This window comes from Primulina eburnea, chromosome 1, assembly GCF_022965805.1.
Source record: "Primulina eburnea isolate SZY01 chromosome 1, ASM2296580v1, whole genome shotgun sequence".
Taxonomy (NCBI): Eukaryota; Viridiplantae; Streptophyta; class Magnoliopsida; order Lamiales; family Gesneriaceae; genus Primulina; species Primulina eburnea.
Genome location: NC_133101.1, coordinates 29,923,584 through 29,948,730, shown reverse-complemented (window position 1 = coordinate 29,948,730; position 25,147 = coordinate 29,923,584). Strand labels below are relative to the sequence as shown.

Below are 25,147 nucleotides of genomic sequence, written 5' to 3'. Positions count from 1 at the left end.
GATTTGTATTATTATACTAGTTTGTATAATAGATTGATTCCATTACCTTCCGCATTTTAAAAGAAAATTTTCAGACCCTGTTTATCTTAACTGATAATTATACCCCAAAGATGATTAAGAAGATGATTAGCGTCCGGGTTTCCACAGTGATTCTCACAGTGGACTCCACCAGCAACACCACAATTGAATGTTGTTTCTGAACGTCATAAGCGAACCTTGTTGGACATGGTTCGATCTATGATGGGATTCACTGAATTGCCTATATCGTTTTGGGGCTTTGCGCTTGAAATTGCGGCTATGTTGTTGAATAATGTCCATACAAAAGCAGTGGATAAAACACCATATGAGATATGGACGGAAAAACTCCCAAATATTCTTACATGAGAATATGGGGATGTCTTGCTTACGTGAAGTAGACAGTGGGAGACAAATTGGATAGTAGATCCACTTTGTGCTACTTTGTAGAATATCCAAAGAATTCTGTTGGATATTATTTCTATCATCCCAATGAAGCAAAAGTGTTTGTTTCAATAAATGCCACATTTTTGGAAAAAGAATTTCTATTAGATAGAAAAAGGCAAGATGATAGAACTTGAAGAAATTCAAGATACTCCCTTAAGTATAGTATTTGAACCTAATCTACAACAACCAGTAGTTGAAGTACAAGCTCCTATGAGGTCTGATAGTGTTATTAGACCACCTGCTAGATATATGCTTCTTCATGAACAAGACCATGATGAGTCTTGTGTTGGATATGATCCAATGAACTTTAAGGGAGCAATATCTGATACTGATTCAACCAAATGGTTTGAAGCCATGCAGTCAAAAATGGACTCTATGTATTCAAACCAAGTCTGGACATTGGTGGATCAACTTGAGGGAATCGTTCCTATACGGTGCAAATGGATCTACAAAAGAAAGCTTGGGGCAAATAGGAAGGTAGTAACCTTCAAAGTAAGGTTGGTTGCAAAAGATTATACTCAAGGCAAGGAGTTGACTATGAGGAAATTTTTTCACCAGTTGTTATGTTTAAGTCCATTAGATTACTACTAGCCATAGCATCATGGTATGACTATGAGATATGACAAATGGATGTAAAGACTGCATTCCTCAATGGAGACATCAAAAAGGAAATTTATATGTCTCCACCTGAGGGATACTGTGACACCCCTGACCTCTTTAAATAAAATACGCAGCGGAATAAAAATTTTCTTTAAAATATGGAAGGAGTTTCAAAATACATTTTCTTTAAACATTTAACAACCAAAATAAATACATGATCATTCAAAAGGTATAATAAAATACAAAACATCAGTCCTATGATCATGCCATCAAAATCATCCTTCCAACGGTGCATGCATATGACTCCCTGTCCACAGTCAACGTCCCGGGCCTCCACGCTGATCTGCATCACATGAAATAACTGAAATGAGAATAAATCTCAGCAAGTGGAACTCTTACATAGCAATGATACATAGTATACTCTGTAAAACATGACTTTGAAATCATAAATACCATCAACTCTGAAATATGAATACTGCAGCAATAACTGTAGCAATAGCATAGCAATAGATAGCAATACGATGGTATTCTCTTTTCTATGGTTGGATTGATATCAATAGTATCTGTGACTATGGTTGCCAATATCCCATCGATATAAATCGATAACTGTGAGGGGATAAAAGCCTATGGTCGATGATCATCTAATTGCATGCAATGCTCTGACTATGATTAATCAATCCAATAAAACATTTGAACTCTGAATATCATTTAAAGCCGTCGTTTCGCAATCTCATAATATCACTTGTATTCCCTTTTTAACAATAGTGAGACATCAATGCCTCCAATAGATAATCAATGAAATCAATACATAACAATGAATCAATTGAAGGGAATAACACTTTGAAACCTTTAAAACACAATACATATAATATCATGTGAGCAAAAAGGATGAAATTCCACTTACAACCCAATAGAACACCTCAAATAAGCTCTTGGTTCACCACCTACAACAATAATCCATAAACAACACCAAAATCAACTCTATATCCAAAAATACAAGTTAAATAATCCATAGAACCAACCAATACTCCAACCTATAGCATGCCATTTCCAAAACCATGATAGAATTCAACCAAAAACTTACCTAAGCTTCCTAGCACCAAGGAGAACCACGATCTCAAGTCGAAAATCGAACTAGATCCAAGAATCAAAGATAGGAAATGGATGAAATGGAAGAAAACCCTTGCTCCTTAGAGAGAAAAACGAGATTGAAGGGGAAAGAAGAAGAGAAATGAAGTCAAATCATCCAAAAAGTTACTTTAAATCTCGACCATACCTCCAAAAAGCAAGACCGCGGGTGCGGCACTCCAAGGACCGCGGGTGCGCCAAGCCTACGACCAAAAACCATTTTCTGAACCACTAAGACCGCGGGTGCGGTCCTTACATGACCGCGGGTGCGCTCGACCTTCGGACCAAATCTTACTCTGCGCACAGCTTCTTCAAAGATCGCCTCAGAAACGCCTCTTCCCGTCCGAATTAGAAAAAGTGGTAAACTACAAAGTTGTAGCTCTATGTCTTATCTTGACTCCCTCAAAATTTCAGATCATTTGGATGTCTGAGTAAAAAGTTATGCTAAATCTCCCAACCTGTGTCACTGGAGGAACGTCGAATCACACGACACACTTCGGGACACTTTTGGCTTACCTTCCACAATGATTTGAACAAAACTCAAAATACGAAAGTTATAGCCTTATGTCTTATCTAACCACTCCAATTGGCCTCACCTCATTTGGATCAATATACCATTTATCATGAATTTAATCGTAACGCCGCTACAAAAACACTGCACATCATCTATAACCAACCATACTAAAATCATAAATCGAAACTCTTAACATCCAAACTATACTTAAACTTACCCAAATAGCCAATAATCATACAAAATCTTAAACCATACCGTACACCGGGCTCGGCTATTACAATCTCCCCTCCTTAGAGGAATTTCGTCCGCGAAATTGACGTCACTACACGAACAACTCAGGATACCTCTCTCTCATCTCAACCTCTGGTTCCCACGTAGCCTCTTCTATCAAATGATTCCTTCAAATGACTTTAACAATGCCGATCTCTTTGATCCTCAATACTCTGACTGTGCGATCCAAAATCTGAATCGAAATCTCTTGGTATGTCAAATTCGGCGTCAAGTCCAATGGCTCGTGGCGAAGAACATGGGAAAGATTCGCAATATACTCTCCTGAGCATCGAAACATGAAACACATTGTGAACTCTGTCAAAGGCAACATAGAATACCAGCTACCTGGATAATCAATAGTACAAGCTCTGAGCATATCCTCTAGAATCTGAATGACTCTCTCTGACTGACCGTCGCTCTGAGGGTGATAAGCTGTACTAAATGCTAACCGCGAACCCATAGCTCTATGCAAACTCTTCCAAAACTCTGAAGTAAATCTAGGATCACGATCAGTCACGATCGACACAGGAACCCAAATACAACCTCTGAAGATCACCAAACCATCACCAAACACTCTAAACTCTAAGGTACCTCTATCCTCTACTCTAGCTCTCATCTCTATCAACTGAACCTCGACAGTCTGCTCTCTACGGATCTTGTCCGCCAATAAAGCCCTAATAACTAATGCTGATAAACGAGCAATGATTCCAGGGACCATCAAAGCAATCACAAACTCCCTATCTCTGTCTGGAGGCAAACCCAGCACATCAAGCTCAAACACATCAACAAACTCTATCACCACATCAATATCACCAATATTCAACTTAACCATACTATCCACATCAACAATAAAAGCCAAAAATCCAACACAACCTCTACACAGCAATCTCTCAGCCTCAAAACAAGAAGTAAAAAGAAGGACCAGCGAAGTACCTGCACTGGCGAGCATACCTCACCTATCGCCATCATCTTCCTTGGTCATCGAAAAGATACGACCCTGCACTTTCCCCTGACTAGCTCCCTGAGGACAATCTGTGGCAACGTGGCCTGCCGTGCCACAACGATAACAAGTATGAGTGCCATATCTGCACTCTCTCCAATGATGACTGCCGCACTTGGGACACAATGGCTTCTCTGGATCATATGGGACTGTCGGTGGTCTAGAACTCAAATCCATCTTGTCTTTCCCTTTGAATCGATCTCCACCTTGCTGACTCGAACTCTGGCTCCTCTGAGCACTAGCCTGATGTCTCGCTTGCCTCTCCCGGGCAATGTCCTTCTCGTCCTGCTCGGCCAACAAAGCCTTGGACACGATTTCCTTGAAAGTCACGGCCTTGGACATATTGATATCTCTACGAATCTCTGCTCTAAGGCCTCGGATAAAATGAGCGCCTTTATCCTTGTCATTGGAAGCAACTATGGAGCAAACAAGCAACCCTCCTCAAACTTCAAAATATACTCACCAACATCCATACTCCCCTGTCTAAGCTCCAAGAACTCCGTAACCTTCCTCGCTCTAAGTGCGTCGGGGAAATACTTGTCATAGAACAAATCTGTAAACTCTGACCACTTCAGTGTCGAGACATCAACTCCAACCTTGGTCGCATTCCACCAAATGCGAGCAGCATTAACCAACAAGAACACTGCACAGCTGATCCTGTCTCTGTCTGAATAACTGAGATGATCAAAGATCGCCTCTAAAGCCTTGACCCACTCAACTGCAACTAAAGGATCAGTGCTCCCTGAAAACTCTGGCGGATCCATCCTCTTAAACGCAGAAAATATGGCATCAGTGCCAACAACCTGAGCAACCTGCCCTCTACCCTGACCTCTGCCCTGACCTGCTCCTTGCAATCGGAGCAACTGCTGAATCTGCTCACTATGAACCTTGGCCTGCTCTCTCAGTAACTTGCCGAACTCGTCGACAACTCTCGAGGAAGAACTATCCTCACCCTCTACTGCTTTCCTCTTAGGTGGCATCCTCTACTCTACAATGTGCTCACAAAAGACATATCAATATATAACAACGGATAGATGCAAGAAAACATACCCGGACAATTGAAAGGAGACGAAGTCATATGCATTGGTCCGAAGAACACCGCTCTGATACCAATTGTGACACCCCTGACCTCTTTAAATAAAATACGCAGCGGAATAAAAATTTTCTTTAAAATATGGAAGGAGTTTCAAAATACATTTTCTTTAAACATTTAACAACCAAAATAAATACATGATCATTCAAAAGGTATAATAAAATACAAAACATCAGTCCTATGATCATGCCATCAAAATCATCCTTCCAACGGTGCATGCATATGACTCCCTGTCCACAGTCAACGTCCCGGGCCTCCACGCTGATCTGCATCACATGAAATAACTGAAATGAGAATAAATCTCAGCAAGTGGAACTCTTACATAGCAATGATACATAGTATACTCTGTAAAACATGACTTTGAAATCATAAATACCATCAACTCTGAAATATGAATACTGTAGCAATAACTGTAGCAATAGCATAGCAATAGATAGCAATACGATGGTATTCTCTTTTCTATGGTTGGATTGATATCAATAGTATCTGTGACTATGGTTGCCAATATCCCATCGATATAAATCGATAACTGTGAGGGGATAAAAGCCTATGGTCGATGATCATCTAATTGCATGCAATGCTCTGACTATGATTAATCAATCCAATAAAACATTTGAACTCTGAATATCATTTAAAGCCGTCGTTTCGCAATCTCATAATATCACTTGTATTCCCTTTTTAACAATAGTGAGACATCAATGCCTCCAATAGATAATCAATGAAATCAATACATAACAATGAATCAATTGAAGGGAATAACACTTTGAAACCTTTAAAACACAATACATATAATATCATGTGAGCAAAAAGGATGAAATTCCACTTACAACCCAATAGAACACCTCAAATAAGCTCTTGGTTCACCACCTACAACAATAATCCATAAACAACACCAAAATCAACTCTATATCCAAAAATACAAGTTAAATAATCCATAGAACCAACCAATACTCCAACCTATAGCATGCCATTTCCAAAACCATGATAGAATTCAACCAAAAACTTACCTAAGCTTCCTAGCACCAAGGAGAACCACGATCTCAAGTCGAAAATCGAACTAGATCCAAGAATCAAAGGTAGGAAATGGATGAAATGGAAGAAAACCCTTGCTCCTTAGAGAGAAAAACGAGATTGAAGGGGAAAGAAGAAGAGAAATGAAGTCAAATCATCCAAAAAGTTACTTTAAATCTCGACCATACCTCCAAAAAGCAAGACCGCGGGTGCGGCACTCCAAGGACCGCGGGTGCGCCAAGCCTACGACCAAAAACCATTTTCTGAACCACTAAGACCGCGGGTGCGGTCCTTACATGACCGCGGGTGCGCTCCACCTTCGGACCAAATCTTACTCTGCGCACAGCTTCTTCAAAGATCGCCTCAGAAACGCCTCTTCCCGTCCGAATTAGAAAAAGTGGTAAACTACAAAGTTGTAGCTCTATGTCTTATCTTGACTCCCTCAAAATTTCAGATCATTTGGATGTCTGAGTAAAAATTTATGCTAAATCTCCCAACCTGTGTCACTGGAGGAACGTCGAATCACACGACACACTTCGGGACACTTTTGGCTTACCTTCCACAATGATTTGAACAAAACTCAAAATACGAAAGTTATAGCCTTATGTCTTATCTAACCACTCCAATTGGCCTCACCTCATTTGGATCAATATACCATTTATCATGAATTTAATCGTAACGCCGCTACAAAAACACTGCACATCATCTATAACCAACCATACTAAAATCATAAATCGAAACTCTTAACATCCAAACTATACTTAAACTTACCCAAATAGCCAATAATCATACAAAATCTTAAACCATACCGTACACCGGGCTCGGCTAGTACAGATACACATCAGTAGGAAGTGAGCATAAGGTATGCAAACTTCAGAGATTAATACATGGTCTCAAGCAGGCATCAAGGAGTTGGAACCTCAGATTTGATAGCACTACCAAAGAGTTTGGTTTTGTTAAGAATCCTGAGGAACCATATGTGTACAAAAAAGTTAGTGGGAGTGCAGTGACATTCCTAGTACTTTATGTTGATGATATCGTGCTCATTGGGAATGATGTAGGATTAATACAATCAACTAAAGTATGGTTAACCAGTAAATTCTCCATGAAGGACATGGGTGAAGCATCCTATGTATTAGGAATACAAATCTATAGAGATAGATAAAAAAGGATGTTGGGGATCACCCAAGCCACATATATCGATACAATTATAAAACGATTCTCTATGGAAGATAGTACTTTATGTTGATGATATATGCTATATGTCTTGTGGCCACCTTACGTTTATGGGTTTGGAAGTCGGTAGGCGCAACCGAGGATTGTGCCAAGTATCTATATATCCATGTGATCTTGGGTTCGATCCTGGGGAGGCACATACTTAAGTTCATGGGCTTAAGAGTTCTATGAGTAACCCATACGACGCCTATGGAAAGCCCGTGAGTGACACCACAGGGTGGGCAAGCCCACTGGGCCTACGGGCCAAGTCACAAGATCGGGATAGCCTTGGGTCGGTTGGCAGTGGGCCGTATGGGCGGTCCACTGGGCCTGTAATGGGTCGTTACAATAAAAGGCGCCTTTTATTGTAACGACCCATTACAGGCCCAGTGGACCGCCCATACGGCCCACTGCCCCAATCGACCCAAGGCTATCCCGATCTTGGGTTCGATCCTGGGGAGGCACATACTTAAGTTCATGGGCTTAAGAGTTCTATGAGTAACCCATACGACGCCTATGGAAAGCCCGTGAGGGACAAGGCCCCATAGAGGGACCCCAAGATCGGGATAGCCTTGGGTCGATTGGGGCAGTGGGCCGTATGGGCGGTCCACTGGGCCTGTAATGGGTCGTTACAATTATGTACGGGTACGGACATCCAGTCCAAGGGCTGTGATTGATCTCTACCACCCAGTATACTGTGGTTTAGTCTGATGAGGCGCTCACGTTATGTTATGGGTCACTTTCTTAGAAACATTATCTCTACCATAAAAATTATGATATGTTATGACAGATCTCTATTGAGCAAAGCTTTTACGTATAATTTTCAGATATGCACGTAGTTATAATTATTCATGATACGATTTTTACCGTACGCTTTACGATACTTAATTTTTACGTTGCATGCGATTTTATGATATATTTACTTGTTATCCACGATATATACATGTTGAGTATTTAGACTCACTAGACTTGATTGTTGTAGATATTGATGAGGTCGAGACCGCGGGCGGAGACCAGTGAGCGATCTTGGGACAGCAGTAATAAACCTGAGGACCTCATGATTTAATTTATGAACTTTTTATCATTCAAACTCGATTTTAACATGTTGGATTATTTTTAAATTACTGTTTGAAATAGTATGTTGACTTCCGCTGTTATTTTAAGGTTATGTTATTTACATGTTTATTTTATAAATTGAGCAAGTTATTTATTTATTTAGAAAAATTTTAAAAATTCTGCAGAATTATGAATACAAAATACGGGCCTTTACAGTTGGTATCAGAGCATATGATCTTATAAAGGGTTGTACTACTACTGATCTCGAGAAGCTCATGAAGTCACGTCTTCGGTCTGTAAGTTTTACGATTACGCATTTTGTTTAAAGCATGAAATATTTTTACATCATGATTGCATGAAATATTTTATGTCAATATTATGATTATGCAATATTTACTTAAATTTAAAGAAAATAGTGGAATTATGCATGTTGGTTACGTATGGGTTATAATTATGGAACAGCATGCCTCCAAGACGCCGTGTTGGACGCCCGAGAGGTGATGATGAGCGCCGTCATGTGGACGGTGAGGATCAGAGACAAGGGGAGAACGAGGAGAGAGAGTTACCACAACCCCCTCCACCAGACATGAATTCTCAGATGCTAGCTGGGATGACTCAGTTCTTCGCACAGTTTGCGGGGAACAATGTAGTGGGAGCCAGACAGACGGGGCCGGAGGCTATCTATGAGCGGTTCATGAAGATGCGACCGAAGGAATTCTTAAGGACGTCCGATCCTATGGCTGCCGAGGACTGGATTAAGTCCCTCGAGGTTATATTCGAGTTTATGGGGCTTGAAGATGGAGATAGGGTTCGATGTGCGACCTATCTGTTCGGAGGAGACGATCGCCTATGGTGGGAAGGAGCATCAGTGGCTTTGGATTTGACTACTTTCAGCTGGGCGCGTGCTTCGTCTGTGGTCGATCTTACGCCGTGATGTTAGGGTGGCTGGCCCTACTACCTATGGTGTTGCTGTTTCCAGAGCTCTAGTGGAAGAGCAATACCAGCATGATATTGAGCGTGATTGCCAGGGTAAACGACCATTTCAGTCACCGCACCGTCCTCCTCATCCGCAGTATCAGAATAAGAGACCTTTCCACGGTCCACCCAAGAACAGAGGGCCGTAGCAGCAACAACAGGGACGAGCAGTCCCGAGGACAGTGGAGTATCTAGTCTGTGCCAAGTGCTCACGTTGTCATGCTGGGACTTGTATGTATGGTTCGGGAAAGTGTTACAAATGTGATAGTACCGACCACATATTGAATAATTGCCCTCAGAAGAATCTGCCTAACCAAGGAAGAGTTTTTGCTCTACATGCTGCGGAGACTAATCCGGAGACGATGCTCATGACAGGTATCCTAAATCCTTAAGTTGTATTTGAAGTTTAATGTTTGGGGTTAAGATTTCGAACTGATAATTTATGATAGGATTGCATGTTCTAATCAGCGTTAGCTACGGGAATTTAGGTTAGAAGAACTTTGACCTTTGCATGTCTATAAGCATATTTCTTTTAAAACTATTTGGTTTAGCATAATATTCCAATCTTTCAGGGAGAATCTTTATAGCCGATTCAGCTACGAAAGCCTAGATAGATTCAGGGGCTCATTCGTTCATTTCAGAAACCTTTGCAAATTCTCTCAAGATCAAATTAATTGGGCTAGACGTAGCGTATTCAGTAGCATTGCCTTCTGGAAAGGAGATGACAACTACTAATGTGATTCGAGATATAGACCTTGAAATTCATGGTAATCTTGTGTATGCGGATCTGATCGTTCTCCCGATGCCAGAATTTGATATCATTCTAGGGATGGACTGGCTACTAAGGAACCGATTTTTGATTGACTTCCAGCAGAGATCTGTTCTCGTCCGACCGCCTGGGATGGAACAATTTTATTCGAGCTAGACAGTTATTTTAATTTACCGCGTATGATATCTTGTGACCAGGCTAGGAAGCTCATTCATAGAGGGTGCCGAGCATTTTTAGCTACTCTTGTATCTATTCCCGAGACGCCCAAACAGTCAGCATCCGACATTCCTATTGTCCGGGATTTTCTAGACGTTTTTCCTGACGACGTCTCTGGTCTACCACCTGTGAGAGAGGTGGAATTTTCTATTGAGCTTATGCCCGGTACTACGCCGATCTCCAAAGCACAAAACCGATTAGCACCGACAGAGATGGTAGAACTCAAGAAACAGACTCAGGAACTTCTTGACAAGGAATACATTCGCCCTAGCTTTTCGCCATGGGACGCGCCGGTCTTATTTGTGAAGAAGAAGGATGGTATGATGAGGCTCTGCATTGATTACCGGGAATTGAGCAGAGTTACAGCGAAGAACAAATACCCACTCCCGAGGATTGAAGATTTATTTGATCAGTTACAGAGAGCTTCAGTATTCTCCAAGATTGATCTGCGTTCGGGTTATCATCAGCTGAGAGTGAAAGACGCCGATGTTCTCAAGACTGATTTCAGGACTCGTTATGGCCACTTCGAGTTTCTTGTGATGCCGTTCGGTTTGACGAATGCGCCAGCGATCTTCATGGATCTCATGAATCGCGTATTCCAACCGTATCTTGATCAGTTCGTGATAGTATTCATAGATGATATTCTCATCTACTCAAAGATTCAAGAGGATCACAGCAGACATCTGACCATAGTATTGAAGACCTTATAAAAGCACAAGCTATTCGCGAAGTTCAGCAAATGCGAGTTCTGGTTAGAAAAAGTGGCGTTCTTAGGCCACGTCGTTTCTAGCAGTGGTATTGAGGTAGTGATAGGACTCGTTTTTACGTGTTTTTAGTGTTGTTTTCGAGTCGCATTCATGCATCATATTAGTTTGTTTTAGTTTAATTTAGCATTTTTCTATCATTATTTAGCATATGGCTGATCTCGTGTATTTTGTGGTTGTTTTGTAGGAATTAGACCGAAAAGTGGGATTTTATTTGGCACAGCAGCGAAGAGATCTCGCTAGGGCGGTCAAAAGAGGGAGCCCCAGCGAGCATTTTAAGTTGATCGAGTAGTTGATGCGCGAGTGTCTCGCTAGGGCGGTCAAAAGTGACCGCCCCAGCGAGAATTTTAATCCAGCCGAGGAGCATTTGCGCGAACCTCTCGCTCGGGCGGTCAAAAGTGACCGCCCCAGCGAGACCAGAGACATGGCCAAGGATTTTAATTCGAGAACCACTCGCCCTAGCGGTAAAAGGTGGTCGCCCTAGCGAGCGACGAGATCAAAGAAGATTTGTTTCCAAGTTTTGTGGACTCTATTCTACACCTAACCTAATACACGAGATTGGGCGCCGTTTTTTCAGTCGGACACCATATTTTTCCATCACTTTTCTTGGGAGGAAGGCTAGGAGCAAAGAGATTTCGAAGACATCGAGATTTCCAAGCGTCGTGGCCGTCATCCATCGTCAACCTTAGTATTTTAATTATTCAGTTTTTATTTCTTAGATTGTTGTTGATTTCTAGCATGAATTTTAGTGGCTAAACTCTAGATTTGTTGGGATTTGAGGGGATCCTACCCCGTACTCGTTGTTGAACATTATTTAGCGACGTTTTTATGAGTGATTTGTTTATGCTTTTGTGCTCTCTTATTTCAATTGGAGTCTAGCTAACTTCCTTTGATTATTTCATGTTGTTGATGATTTCGATAGAATAATTGACAATAGGATCGAATAGTATAGACCACGGATTTACAATTTTAGTAGATATACGGAATTGGATACGTGTCGATAGTGATAATTCACCCGGATGAAAGCTAGCGGGTTCCATAGAACGTAATGCAATCGTGAACTGTTAAATAATTGAGGATACTTGATTACTGCATGTTTATGATTAGTATTAATATAGCTCGACAGAGTATATTGATTAGTCTAGGGAATTCCGTCGAAGGCACGAGTAAAAGTCGAGTATAATTGTTTAAACACGAGTGGTAGGTGAACTGATAATTCCCAACAAATTCGTCTCTCATTTGATTTTCATCCAATTTAATCATTGATTTCTTGATTATTTGTTCTTGCACTTTAATTATTTCAGTTATTGAATTCACTTTAGTTTAATCACCAACTCAATCTATCGTTGCTGAAGAAATTTACTTGAAAATAAAGATATTGTAACGCAGTCCTCGTGGATCGATACTCGTATTCACTTACGTTTATTATAACTTGACTATCGTGCACTTGCGATATTTTAAATCGAGCTTTCATTTATAAAACAAATTTTGGGACTATTCACTGTGCAACTTTTGCTCGATCAAGTTTTTGGCGCCGTTGCCGGGGACTGTTGATTCACAATTTTTATTTTTCATTTAAATTCTTTAGTATTATTTATTTCATTATTATTTGATACTCTCATTGTGTTGCAGATTTTTCTTGTGGTGCATGCCAAGATCACTTGACGTGAAGCTTGAATTTGACCCTGAAATCGAAAGAACTTTCCGCAGGCGAAGACAGCAACAAAGACTCAAAGAACAGATGGAAAGACACGAGCAAGAACGTGGAGAGGAACAGCGTGACAATAGACAAGTTGAGATACCACGTCGCATTCCAATGTTGGATTATGCACAACCGTCTCTTGATGGAGCACGTCCAAGCATAGTGAGACCAGTCATCCGAGCTAACCAGTTTGAGATCAAGCCAGCTATCATTCAGATGATTCAAAACACTGTTCAATTTGGGGGAAGTGCACTTGACGACCCTAATTCTCATATAGCTGATTTTCTTGAAATTTGCGATACTTTTAAGTTTAATGTTGTGTCTGATGATGCTGTTCGTTTGCGTTTATTTCCATTTTCACTAAGAGATAAAGCTAAAGCGTGGTTAAACTGTTTGCCTGTAGGGTCTATCACTACATGGGAGGATATGGCGAAGGCATTCCTGATCAAGTACTTTCCTCCGTCGAAGACTATGAAGCTAAGAGCCGACATTACTACTTTTGCTCAATATGAGCTAGAGTCACTTTACGAGGCATGGGAGCGCTATAAGGACTTGTTGAGGAGATGTCCCCACCACGAGCTACCTCTTGGGTTAGTTGTTCAAACTTTCTACTACAGTCTGCTTACTTCTAACCGTACTATGATAGATGCTGCTGCTTGTGGTAACTTACTGAGAAAGACGGCTGAGGAAGGATATGAGTTATTAGAGGAGATGGCTGCTAGTAGCTATCAGCCTCAGTCTGATAGGCAGAGACGAGGTGCTGGAGTTAATCAAGTTACTGATTTGTCTGCGGTGTCAGCACAGTTAGAGGCTTTGAACAGAAAGATTGATGGGATGAGTGCGAGTGGATCGGCTATGCGTCTGCAAGAGATTTTCTGTGATAAGTGTGGAGGTGAGCATGACGTGCAGGATTGCCAAGACGGAAATCCATTCTATGTGCCTGAAGGAGCACCGGTAAAACAAGTGGTATTCCAGAACCGTCCAAGAAATGACCCGTATTCAAACACATATAATCCGGGATGGAGGAATCACCCAAACTTTTCATGGGGAGGTCAAAACAACCAGAATCGCCAGCAAAGAGTTCCACCATATGGGATGCACCAAGGGTTCAAGCAAGAACCGCCTCGGGAGGAGAAATCTAATTTAGAGCAAATGATGACTAAATTCATTTCTGCGACGGAGACGAGATTTCAGAACCAGGATGCATCCATAAAGGGGTTAGAGACTCAAATTGGGCAATTGGCTAAGTTGATTGCTAACAGGGAGCAAGGAGCTTTGCCAAGCAACACGGAAACTAACCCGAAGGAACATGTGAAGGCGGTGGAATTGCGCAGTGGAAAAGCACTTGAGTCTAATGAGAAAAAAAACAAGCAAGGTGAGGATGAGGTGGAACATCAAGGAGGTAAGTCTTCTAACTCTACATTTACACCTATTGCACCGAATAAAATTGTTATCCCCCCACCGTTTCCTGCAGCAATGAAAAAAGCTAAGATAGATGCACAATTTGGTAAATTTCTTGAGATATTCAAAAAACTGCATATTAACATTCCCTTTGCTGATGCTTTATTGAATATGCCAAGTTATGCAAAATTCTTGAAAGATATTTTGGCGAATAAGCGGAAGCTAGAAGATCATATGACTGTGAACTTGACTGAAAATTGCTCCGCTTTAGTTCAAAACAAGATGCCTCCAAAGCAAAAAGATCCAGGGAGTTTCTCTATACCTTGCATTATTGGTGATATTAATTTTCATAAAGCTCTATGTGATCTTGGTGCGAGTATTAATTTGATGCCCTATTCTGTGTTTAGGAGACTGGGATTGGGTGAACCCAAGCCAACTAGGATGTCATTGCAGCTGGCTGACAGATCTGTCAAGTATGTTAGAGTAGGTGCCCGTCGAGCCAAGTGTTGGCCGAGTGTTCACAATGAAACTCTATGTATAAGCAGTCTTTATTTTAATAATATTTGAAATTATTATTTTGGCAAATCTTTATCTGTATACCCATGCTAGTTGCATAGATAAAGCCCTTGAATATACAAATAGTAGAAAGAATATGAGATGCTCATATGATGAGTATCATGAAACTCATATTTGTAATACTGTATATTCTAAACGGTTCCTAGTCGATTCAGCCGCCACTAAGAAGGATATAGGCCGCTCGAGTTAGAGACTAGTATCTGCGATGTGAGTACCATGTTTCATTGGTAGAGGACATTGTGATGTCCGAACATGCAGATAGGTGCTCCTTGTAGAGTGCACTGAACAACCCTCCATAAAAGACTTTCCAAGTGGTTCTCACTTATCGAGTGGAAAAGTCCTGGTTTATGGTTGTACAGAATTAGTCCTTATGACCCGGGACAACATTGAGACTCTATGTGCTAGAATTACACTTTGACTTGCTTACCGACTCTCATGGGGTCATCAGGTGGCAAGGTTGGGTGTTCTGTCGAAACACATAGGAGTCGATGCATTGTAGTCGGGGATTCACCGCTTACCTTCGGGTATGGATATCCTATGTGTTATCATGTGTATGTAGGTTGAAATCTCTGGCCAGAGTATGGTTGTAATTATGAAAGGGGTTTCATAGATTACACCATTGATGCAACTACAACATGACACATAGTATCGATTCATTGACAACTCTCGATAAACCAATGGTTGTCGAATCGGTCGGGATATATGAGTTGAAGGGACCGTACTGTACGCTAACCATAATTGAATGGTTCTTGCAGGCACTATCATTTGATACCTAGGGAATCATGTAAGCGATGCTGCTAGGCGTTTAACATGATTGGTTGGGTACTATCAGACTTGAGTTCTGACGTTCTTATTATCAAGGTGTTGATAAATAAGAATGGAGCAATTGGGGTATGCTCGTATAAGGACATGTTTAGTCCGAATCACATGGTGATGTGAACCCACGGCTAGTTGTATCAATGAACCATTGAGGGCCACACAAGTACTAGCTTTCTAGATCCCGTTGAGAAGTAAAAATAGTTCAATGTGTTGAACGGCTTATAAAGGAGTTTATAAGCGTAAGGAAAATTAGAAGTATGACTTCTATAATGGAGAAAATAGTTCAAAGTGTTGAACGACTTATAAATGAGTTTATAAGTGTAAGGAAAAAAATAGAAGTATGACTTCTATGAGAGAAATGTAAATTTTGATTTATGGAAGTGTTCCTAAATTAAAATTTGGCCAAGTGAATAATGTAATTGAAAATTGTGATTTTCATAAACATTATTATGGACTAAATAAATTAATTCAAGTGTTGAATTAATTAAACACTAGTGGACCTAGTAGAGTCCAAATAATTAAATTAATTCAAGTGTTGAATTAATTAAATAATATTGAGTCTTGTAGAGCTCAATTAAAATAATTATTTAACTAGTGGGACTTGGGTAAATTCAAGTAATGTTTAATTAGTCTCAAATATGTTTGAGATAATTAAATTTAGTCCAAGGTTTTTAATTTGATTAAAAAAACCATATTATATAACATGCATGGGAGGTCAAGAGTTGGAGACTACTTTTTGGGATATCAAGGCATGGCATGCAAAAAGGTGTTTTTGCTTTTTGCTTTTTGGACATCCAAGACTAGTCTTCCTTCCCCATTCTAGCAATGCACTTGGCCGAAACTTCTTGCATATTCTCTCCATATTTTTTTTCCTTTTGTGTTCTTCAATTTGTTGGAGAAAACACACACTTCTCTTTGAAAAATCCTCATGTTTTTCTAGTGCAAAATATGAGGGGATCTTCCTAGTTAGTGGTGGGCCTAATTTTGAAGGAAAGGAAGGAAAGCTTGTAGATCTTCTTCCATTCAAGAGCTAAGGTTTTTAAATCTTAGTTGGAGCCATACATCAACCTCAAGAGGTTGATAGGTACACTTTCTTACACCCTATGAATGTCATTTTGTGTGTTTTTGTATTTGTTGCACAAGGAAATGGGGTGGCCGAAATTTTAAGCTAAAAATTTTAGATTTCAAACTTCCGTTGCGCTTCCGGCCACCGTAACCGGTCCGCTTTCAAGTGGTATCCGAGCTATGGTTACGTTTTTGTGTAGCAAATACAATATATATTATGTTGAGATCGATTTCTAACCGCATGAGTGTGTTTTTGCAACAAATCGAGGGCCGTTTTTGGGGAAAAATTCGGGCAGCAAGTTGCTGCCCGTGTCGGGCAGCTCGGGCTGCCCGAGGGGCTGCCCGTTTCGGGCAGCTAGGGCAGCCCGAGGGGCTGCCCGAACCGCCCCATCATTTTAAATAAAAAAAAAATTTTTGGTAAGTTGGCCGGAATCCGGCGACGGAGCTCCGGCGACGGCGATGACGACTAGGGTTTCCAAAAGTGTTTTGGATTATCAAAGTGTCATGGGCCTTGAGTTGTTGGGCCATTGGATGGCTAACATGTTTGTGAATTTTAAATGGGCCGAAAATGTTTTTGGTGAAAAATGATTTTTGGGCCCTTAAGTTTAAAATTACAAAAGTTGCAAATATTTTCTCATGAAATAAATAATTTAAGTTGGACTTTGATTATTTATAGTAAATTGTGATTTACAAGAAATTCGGTTATAAATAAATTAATTTGAAAGTAGACAAAGGTGTTTGTATACTTTGTTAATTTAGTTTATAATCGTGGCGGTTAGTGATTGGATCAAGATATATAATATTGGATCAATTAATTATTGTGATAATTAATTGATGGTGTATGATATGTGATATTATGCATGAAGGATGATCAAAAGCCCAAGCCCAATTTGCTAGGTGTATGCTAGGATATTTTGTGTTGAATGATTGTAATAATTATCAATTTATCAAGTGGGCTTGGTTTATGGCCCGTTCCCACCCCATGAGATGTATCCCTATTTGCCATGGATATTTATTTGTAAATATTAGTATAGTGGATGATCAAGATTGGAAGATGGTGGCCATGATGATTATGAAGATCGAAGACATGTAAATATTGGAAGCTTGTGTAAATGTTGCATTTGCATCCCGTGCATTTACCCTAGGATTGGACCTAGGTCCGTGTTTAGCTCACACGGACCGTTAGTATTGGGGCGATTGATCATCCTTGTTTGTTTACTGTTTATAATATATGCATGATATGTTATAAATAATGAGTATGTGCGTTATTATTATGATAATAACAAAGTTGCATGAATCCGGCAAACATACGATCAAACATGGCGAGCTTTTAAAATAAAATTAATGATGAGACCTTTCAAAATTAAAAACCCTCATTTTGAATAAGATTCAAAATTAATATCAAGCCCGAAAAGGGGAATCATAAATTTGTTTATAATTTCCTTGTCTTCCATCGACAATGGGTGCATGATGAACGCTACCCGTACTCGGGGCTCGGCTCATATTATTGGGGGAGCCCTGGGTGCCGGAAAGCTGTGACATCCATTGACATGGTGATGTGAACTACGTGGAACTCCCATGATTTCGGCTCATATTATTGAGGGAACTCATGGCGACCGTCCATTAAGGTTCAACATCGATGGGTTAGGCTTGACACGTAAAGATGAACGACGTCATATTATTGGGTCCTAATCAAACGTGAGACAAAAGTTTACGTAGAGGGTTGCATTGTGATGCAATTGGAAACTACCTTTTAGGAATTGTGATTGGCTGATATTATTCGGGATCATAATTCGCTAATTGGACCTTACGTACCTAATGAGGAAAGGGGTTTCCCGTTTTCACTAGAGGGTAGTGAAAGATGTCAAAACAGTGGGAGTAAATATTTATGAAGTAAAAGTCCATACTTTATATCTTACCAAATATATTAAATAGTCATCAACATTTATCTGTTTTACTTTTCAGTACAAATTTTGACAATGTCTTCGATTCGCAATCCGATATCTGCAATACTCGACAAACACATGTTAACCGGACCTAATTACCTCACTTGGCTAAGAAACCTAAAAATAGTCTTGAATTCGGAAAGGGTAGCATATACACTGACTGAGTCGCCCCCTGTTGAGGCTCCGACTCACTGCAATCCTGAGGAATTGCAGGCTTACAAGGAATGGTGTGACCATGACTTGATAGCCAGGTGTTATATGCTGACTTCTATGAATGATGAGCTGCAGAGGCGTTTTGAGGGTGCAAAGAGTGCTGCTGACATTCATTTGCATCTCAAAGAGCTCTTTGGTGAGCAAACACGACCACTAAGGCATGCTACCGTCAAGGAGCTGATCACTTTGCGCATGCGAGATGGGGCCTCGGTCCATGAGCATGGCCTAAAGGTGATCGGGCTCGTGGACAAGCTCGTTGGCATGGATCTGATCTTGCCTTCGGAGTTGACCACCGACGTGTTGCTGTTATCGCTGCCTAGCTCATTTGATCCTTTTGTGGTGAACTTCAACATGAACAAAATGGAACCGACCCTTGAGGAGTTGGTGAACATGCTTGTTACGTTTGAATCCACCATCAAGAAAGAGAAGTTGGTCCTTTATGTGGGTTCTTCATCTGGTACGAAGATTGATCCACATGGGAATGGAAAGAAGCGTTCTTTCCAACATCCCAAGAAGAACGTGCCCTCGTTGAGGCAATCTCCGAATCCCGTTGAGGCAGCCAGACCAGTTAAGGCTGACAAGACTGATGATGTATGTCATCACTGCAAGAAGCCTGGACATTGGAGGCGTAATTGCAAAGAATATCTTGCCCAGAAAAGTTCTGGAAATGGTATGTTCTAAATTGAAGTAAACATTTCAATTAACTCTACTTCTTGGGTATTGGATACCAAATGTTGATCACATCTCTGTAATGTGTTACAGGTGATGGGAAGAAGTAGGAAGCTTAGGGAGGTGTGACCTTCTTGAGGATGGGCAATGGAGCAAGAGTTGCTGCCAAGACCTTAAGAGATGTTTACTTATTGTTGAACAATAGTTTTAAGTTAATTAAGAGATGTTTTGTTTGTACCTTTTTGATGAAAAACATTATTTCCATTTCTATTGTGATAAAGATGGATATTCTTGTTTATTTTGCAAAGGTGTTTGCAACATTTACATGAATGAATGTTTGATTGGTACTTGAGAACTTGAAAACGATCTCTATAACTTAAAATTAAAAGATATTCCGTTAAATGTCCATTCAAAGGCAGACACCATATGAGATATGGATGGGTAAGCCTCCCAAATATTCTTATCTTAGAATATGGGGAGCCCTGCATATGTGAAGCAGGTAGTGGGAGATAAATTGGATAGTTGATCCATTTTATGTTACTTTGTGGGATATCCAAGGAATTAAGTTGGATATTATTTCTATCATCCCCAAGAAACAAAGGTGTTTGTTTCTAGGAATGCAACCTTTTTGGAAAAGGGTTTTCTATTGGATAGAAAAAGGGAGATGATAGAACTCGAAGAAGTTCGAGAGACACCCACAATTATAGAACCCACACCCGAAGAGCCAAGAGAGGAGATACAAGCTCCTAGCAGATACGAGAAAGTCTCGAGACCACCTATGAGGTATGGTCAGCTTCTTGAAGAGGGCCATGATGAGCCTAACCATGGATGTGATCCATGGACCTTCAAGGAAGCGTTATCTGATGCCGATTCATCCAAGTGGCTTGAAGCAATGGAATCTGAGATGAATTCCATGCATTCGAACCAAGTGTAGGATCTTGTGGATCCACCTGAGGGAACTGTTCCCATAGGGACTTGGGGCGGATGGGAAGGTATTGACCTTCAAGGCGCGATTGGTGGCAAAAGGATGTACTCAAAGACAAGGAGTTGACTTTGAGGAAACCTTTTCCCAGTCGCAATGTTCAAGTCCATAAGGATTTTGCTAGCCATAGCTGCATGGTATGACTGTGAGATATGGCAGATGGATGTCAAGACAAACTTTCTTAATGGGGATTTTAAGAAAGTTATTTACATGTCTTAACCTGAAGGGTTTACATCTATCGGAAGTGAGCATATGGTATGCAAACTTCAGAGATCTATTTATGATCTAAAGCAGGCATCTAGGAGTTGGAACCTCAGATTCGACAGTACAATCAAATAGTTTGATTTACTAAGAATCCTGAGGAACCCTTTGTGTATAAGAAGGTCAGTGGGAGTGTTGTGACATTCCTTGTGTTGTATGTTGATGACATTCTACTCATTGAAAATGATGTAGGAATGTTGCAATCAACTAATATATGGTTAGCGAGTAAGTTCTCGATGCACGACTTGGGTGAAGCATCTTTTGTATTGTGAATACAGATCTATTGAGATAGATCGAGAAGATTGCTTGGTCTCACCCAGTCCACATACATTGATACCATCGTGAAGCCGTTCTCGATGGATGAGTCCAAGGGAGGACACCTACCAATGTGTCATGGCGTGTCCCTATCCAAGTCTGTCTCCCAAGACTGATGCAGAGATAGTGGCGATGACACGCATTCCGTATGCTTCGGCAATTGGTAGCATCATGTATGGGATGATATCTACACGTCTTGACGTGGCTTTCGCACTAAGTGTAGTGAGTAGATATCAATCGAACCCTGGTCTTCCACACTGGAAAGCTGTGAAAGACATCCTCAAGTAGTTGAGAAGGACCAATAAAGTGTTCTTGGTCTATGGGGTGGAGAACTAAAATTGGAAGGCTATACCGACTCTAGCTTCCAAAGCGATATCGATGACTCGAAGTCAACCTCTGGTTTTGTATTCATGCTCAATGGTGCTGCAGTCTCTTGGAAGAGTTCCAAGCAAGACAATATTACGGATTCCAGCACAGAGGCCGAATACATTGCTGCATCAGATGCAGCAAGGGAGGCTGTTTGGATAAGGAATTTCGTCCAAGAGTTGGGCGTCATTCCTAATGGAGTTGCTCCTGTCCCGGTGTTGTGTGACAACACGGGAGCTATAGCTCAAGCAAAGGAGCCTAGGTCTCATCAGAAATCCAAACTAGTATTGAGAAAGTACCACATCCTCGGAGAGATTGTGGAAAGAGGAGATGTGTCTTTTGACACGGTCGGCTCCGCCGATAATGTTGATTGATCCACTAGCTAAGCCTTTACCTGGACCATTATTCGACAAGCATCGCGAATCAATGGGTTAGATGCATAAGGGTAGTTGGCTCTAGTGCAAGTGGGAGATTGTTAGAGTAGGTGCCCGTCGAGCCAAGTGTTGGCCGAGTGTTCACAATGAAACTCTATGTATAAGCAGTCTTTATTTTAATAATATTTGAAATTATTATTTTGGCAAATCTTTATCTGTATACCCATGCTAGTTGCATAGATAAAGCCCTTGAATATACAAATAGTAGAAAGAATATGAGATGCTCATATGATGAGTATCATGAAACTCATATTTGTAATACTGTATATTCTAAACGGTTCCTAGTCGATTCAGCCGCCACTAAGAAGGATATAGGCCGCTCGAGTTAGAGACTAGTATCTGCGATGTGAGTACCATGTTTCATTGGTAGGGGACATTGTGATGTCCGAACATGCAGATAGGTGCTCCTTGTAGAGTGCACTGAACAACCCTCCATAAAAGGACTTTCCAAGTGGTTCTCACTTATCGAGTGGAAAAGTCCTGGTTTATGGTTGTACAGAATTAGTCCTTATGACCCGGGACAACATTGAGACTCTATGTGCTAGAATTACACTTTGACTTGTTTACCGACTCTCATGGGGTCATCAGGTGGCAAGGTTGGGTGTTCTGTCGAAACACATAGGAGTCGATGCATTGTAGTCGGGGATTCACCGCTTACCTTCGGGTATGGATATCCTATGTGTTATCATGTGTATGTAGGTTGAAATCTCTGGCCAGAGTATGGTTGTAATTATGAAAGGGGTTTCATAGATTACACCATTGATGCAACTACAACATGACACATAGTATCGATTCATTGACAACTCTCGATAAACCAATGGTTGTCGAATCGGTCGGGATATATGAGTTGAAGGGACCGTACTGTACGCTAACCATAATTGAATGGTTCTTGCAAGCACTATCATTTGATACCTAGGGAATCATGTAAGCGATGCTGCTAGGCGTTTAACATGATTGGTTGGGTACTATCAGACTTGAGTTCTGACGTTCTTATTATCAAGGTGTTGATAAATAAGAATGGAGCAATTGGGGTATGCTCGTATAAGGACATGTTTAGTCCGAATCACATGGTGATGTGAACCCACGGCTAGTTGTATCAATGAACCATTGAGGGCCACACAAGTACTAGCTTTCTAGATCCCGTTGAGAAGTAAAAAATAGTTCAATGTGTTGAACGGCTTATAAAGGAGTTTATAAGCGTAAGGAAAATTAGAAGTATGACTTCTATAATGGAGAAAATAGTTCAAAGTGTTGAACGACTTATAAATGAGTTTATAAGTGTAAGGAAAAAAATAGAAGTATGACTTCTATGAGAGAAATGTAAATTTTGATTTATGGAAGTGTTCCTAAATTAAAATTTGGCCAAGTGAATAATGTAATTGAAAATTGTGATTTTCATAAACATTATTATGGACTAAATAAATTAATTCAAGTGTTGAATTAATTAAACACTAGTGGACCTAGTAGAGTCCAAATAATTAAATTAATTCAAGTGTTGAATTAATTAAATAATATTGAGTCTTGTAGAGCTCAATTAAAATAATTATTTAACTAGTGGGACTTGGGTAAATTCAAGTAATGTTTAATTAGTCTCAAATATGTTTGAGATAATTAAATTTAGTCCAAGGTTTTTAATTTGATTAAAAAAATCATATTATATAACATGCATGGGAGGTCAAGAGTTGGAGACTACTTTTTGGGATATCAAGGCATGGCATGCAAAAAGGTGTTTTTGCTTTTTGCTTTTTGGACATCCAAGACTAGTCTTCCTTCCCCATTCTAGCAATGCACTTGGCCGAAACTTCTTGCATATTCTCTCCATATTTTTTTTCCTTTTGTGTTCTTCAATTTGTTGGAGAAAACACACACTTCTCTTTGAAAAATCCTCATGTTTTTCTAGTGCAAAATATGAGGGGATCTTCCTAGTTAGTGGTGGGCCTAATTTTGAAGGAAAGGAAGGAAAGCTTGTAGATCTTCTTCCATTCAAGAGCTAAGGTTTTTAAATCTTAGTTGGAGCCATACATCAACCTCAAGAGGTTGATAGGTACACTTTCTTACACCCTATGAATGTCATTTTGTGTGTTTTTGTATTTGTTGCACAAGGAAATGGGGTGGCCGAAATTTTAAGCTAAAAATTTTAGATTTCAAACTTCCGTTGCGCTTCCGGCCACCGTAACCGGTCCGCTTTCAAAGTATCCACGTGGGATTATCGAAGATGTCTTGGTGAAAGTGGATAAGTTTATTTTTCCTGCTGATTTTGTAGTACTTGACATGGAGGAAGATTTAGAGATGCCTTTAATCCTAGGGAGACCATTTCTGGCTACAGGGAAAGTACTGATTGATGTTGACGAGGGAAAATTGAGACTGAGAGTTGGAGAAGAAGAAATTATTTTTGATGTCTTTAATACTCTCAAGCACACAATGCACAATGATAGTTGTTTTCGTGTTGATGTCTTAGATTCTCTCGTTTGTGATTTTGTGCAGGATGGATTGCAAGAGCCATTGGAGGCCACTCTCACTACGGAAAAGCAGGAAGACGAGTTAGACGAGGAAAAGATGGAGATGGTAGCTCACTTGAATGCCATTCCACCTTGGAGAAAGCAAGTGAGGCTTCGACTAGAGGAATTGGGAGACAGAAAAGATTTAATGCCTCAAAAGTCGAGCCTAGAGGAGCCACCTACTTTGGAGCTCAAACCACTACCTCCACATCTCAAGTACGTATATCTAGGAGAAAATAATAAACTGCCTGTTATTATTTCCTCTTCTTTGACAGATGATATGGAGAGTAAGCTCTTAGGAGTCCTTAAGGAGCATAGAGGAGCATTCGCTTGGAAAGTTGCGGACATCAAGGGGATAAGTCCTTCGATCTGCATGCACAAAATTCTGATGGAGGATAAATACTCACCCCTAGCACAACCTCAAAGGAGACTCAATCCAAAGATGCAAGAGGTAGTAAAAGCTGAAACGATCAAATTTCTGGATGCAGGTATTATCTATCCTATCTCTGATAGTGCGTGGGTAAGTCCTGTACAATGTGTGCCGAAAAAGGGTGGGATTACTGTTATTACCAATGAAAAAAATGAGTTGATTCCCACTAGAACTGTTACGGGTTGGCGTGTGTGCATGGATTATAGGAAATTAAATGATGCAACCCGTAAAGATCACTTTCCGTTGCCATTTATTGATCAAATGATTGAACGATTAGCCGGTCATGAATTTTACTGTTTTTTGGATGGATATTCGGGATACAATCAAATCACAATTGCACCCGAGGACCAAGAGAAAACTACTTTCACTTGCCCTTATGGTACTTTTGCGTTTAGAC

The 25,147-nt window shown here is 40.4% G+C and overlaps 1 long non-coding RNA gene across 1 annotated transcript; it reads right to left on the bottom strand.

Annotated features, from left to right (window-relative positions):
• Window positions 1–4,641: 4,641 nt before the first annotated feature.
• Window positions 4,642–6,200, bottom strand: LOC140829748 (uncharacterized). The gene is made up of 3 exons (XR_012117517.1): window positions 6,075–6,200; window positions 5,895–5,934; window positions 4,642–4,962 (listed from the first exon to the last, which is right to left on the bottom strand). It is a non-coding gene; the product is annotated as an uncharacterized lncRNA (long non-coding RNA).
• Window positions 6,201–25,147: the final 18,947 nt, after the last annotated feature.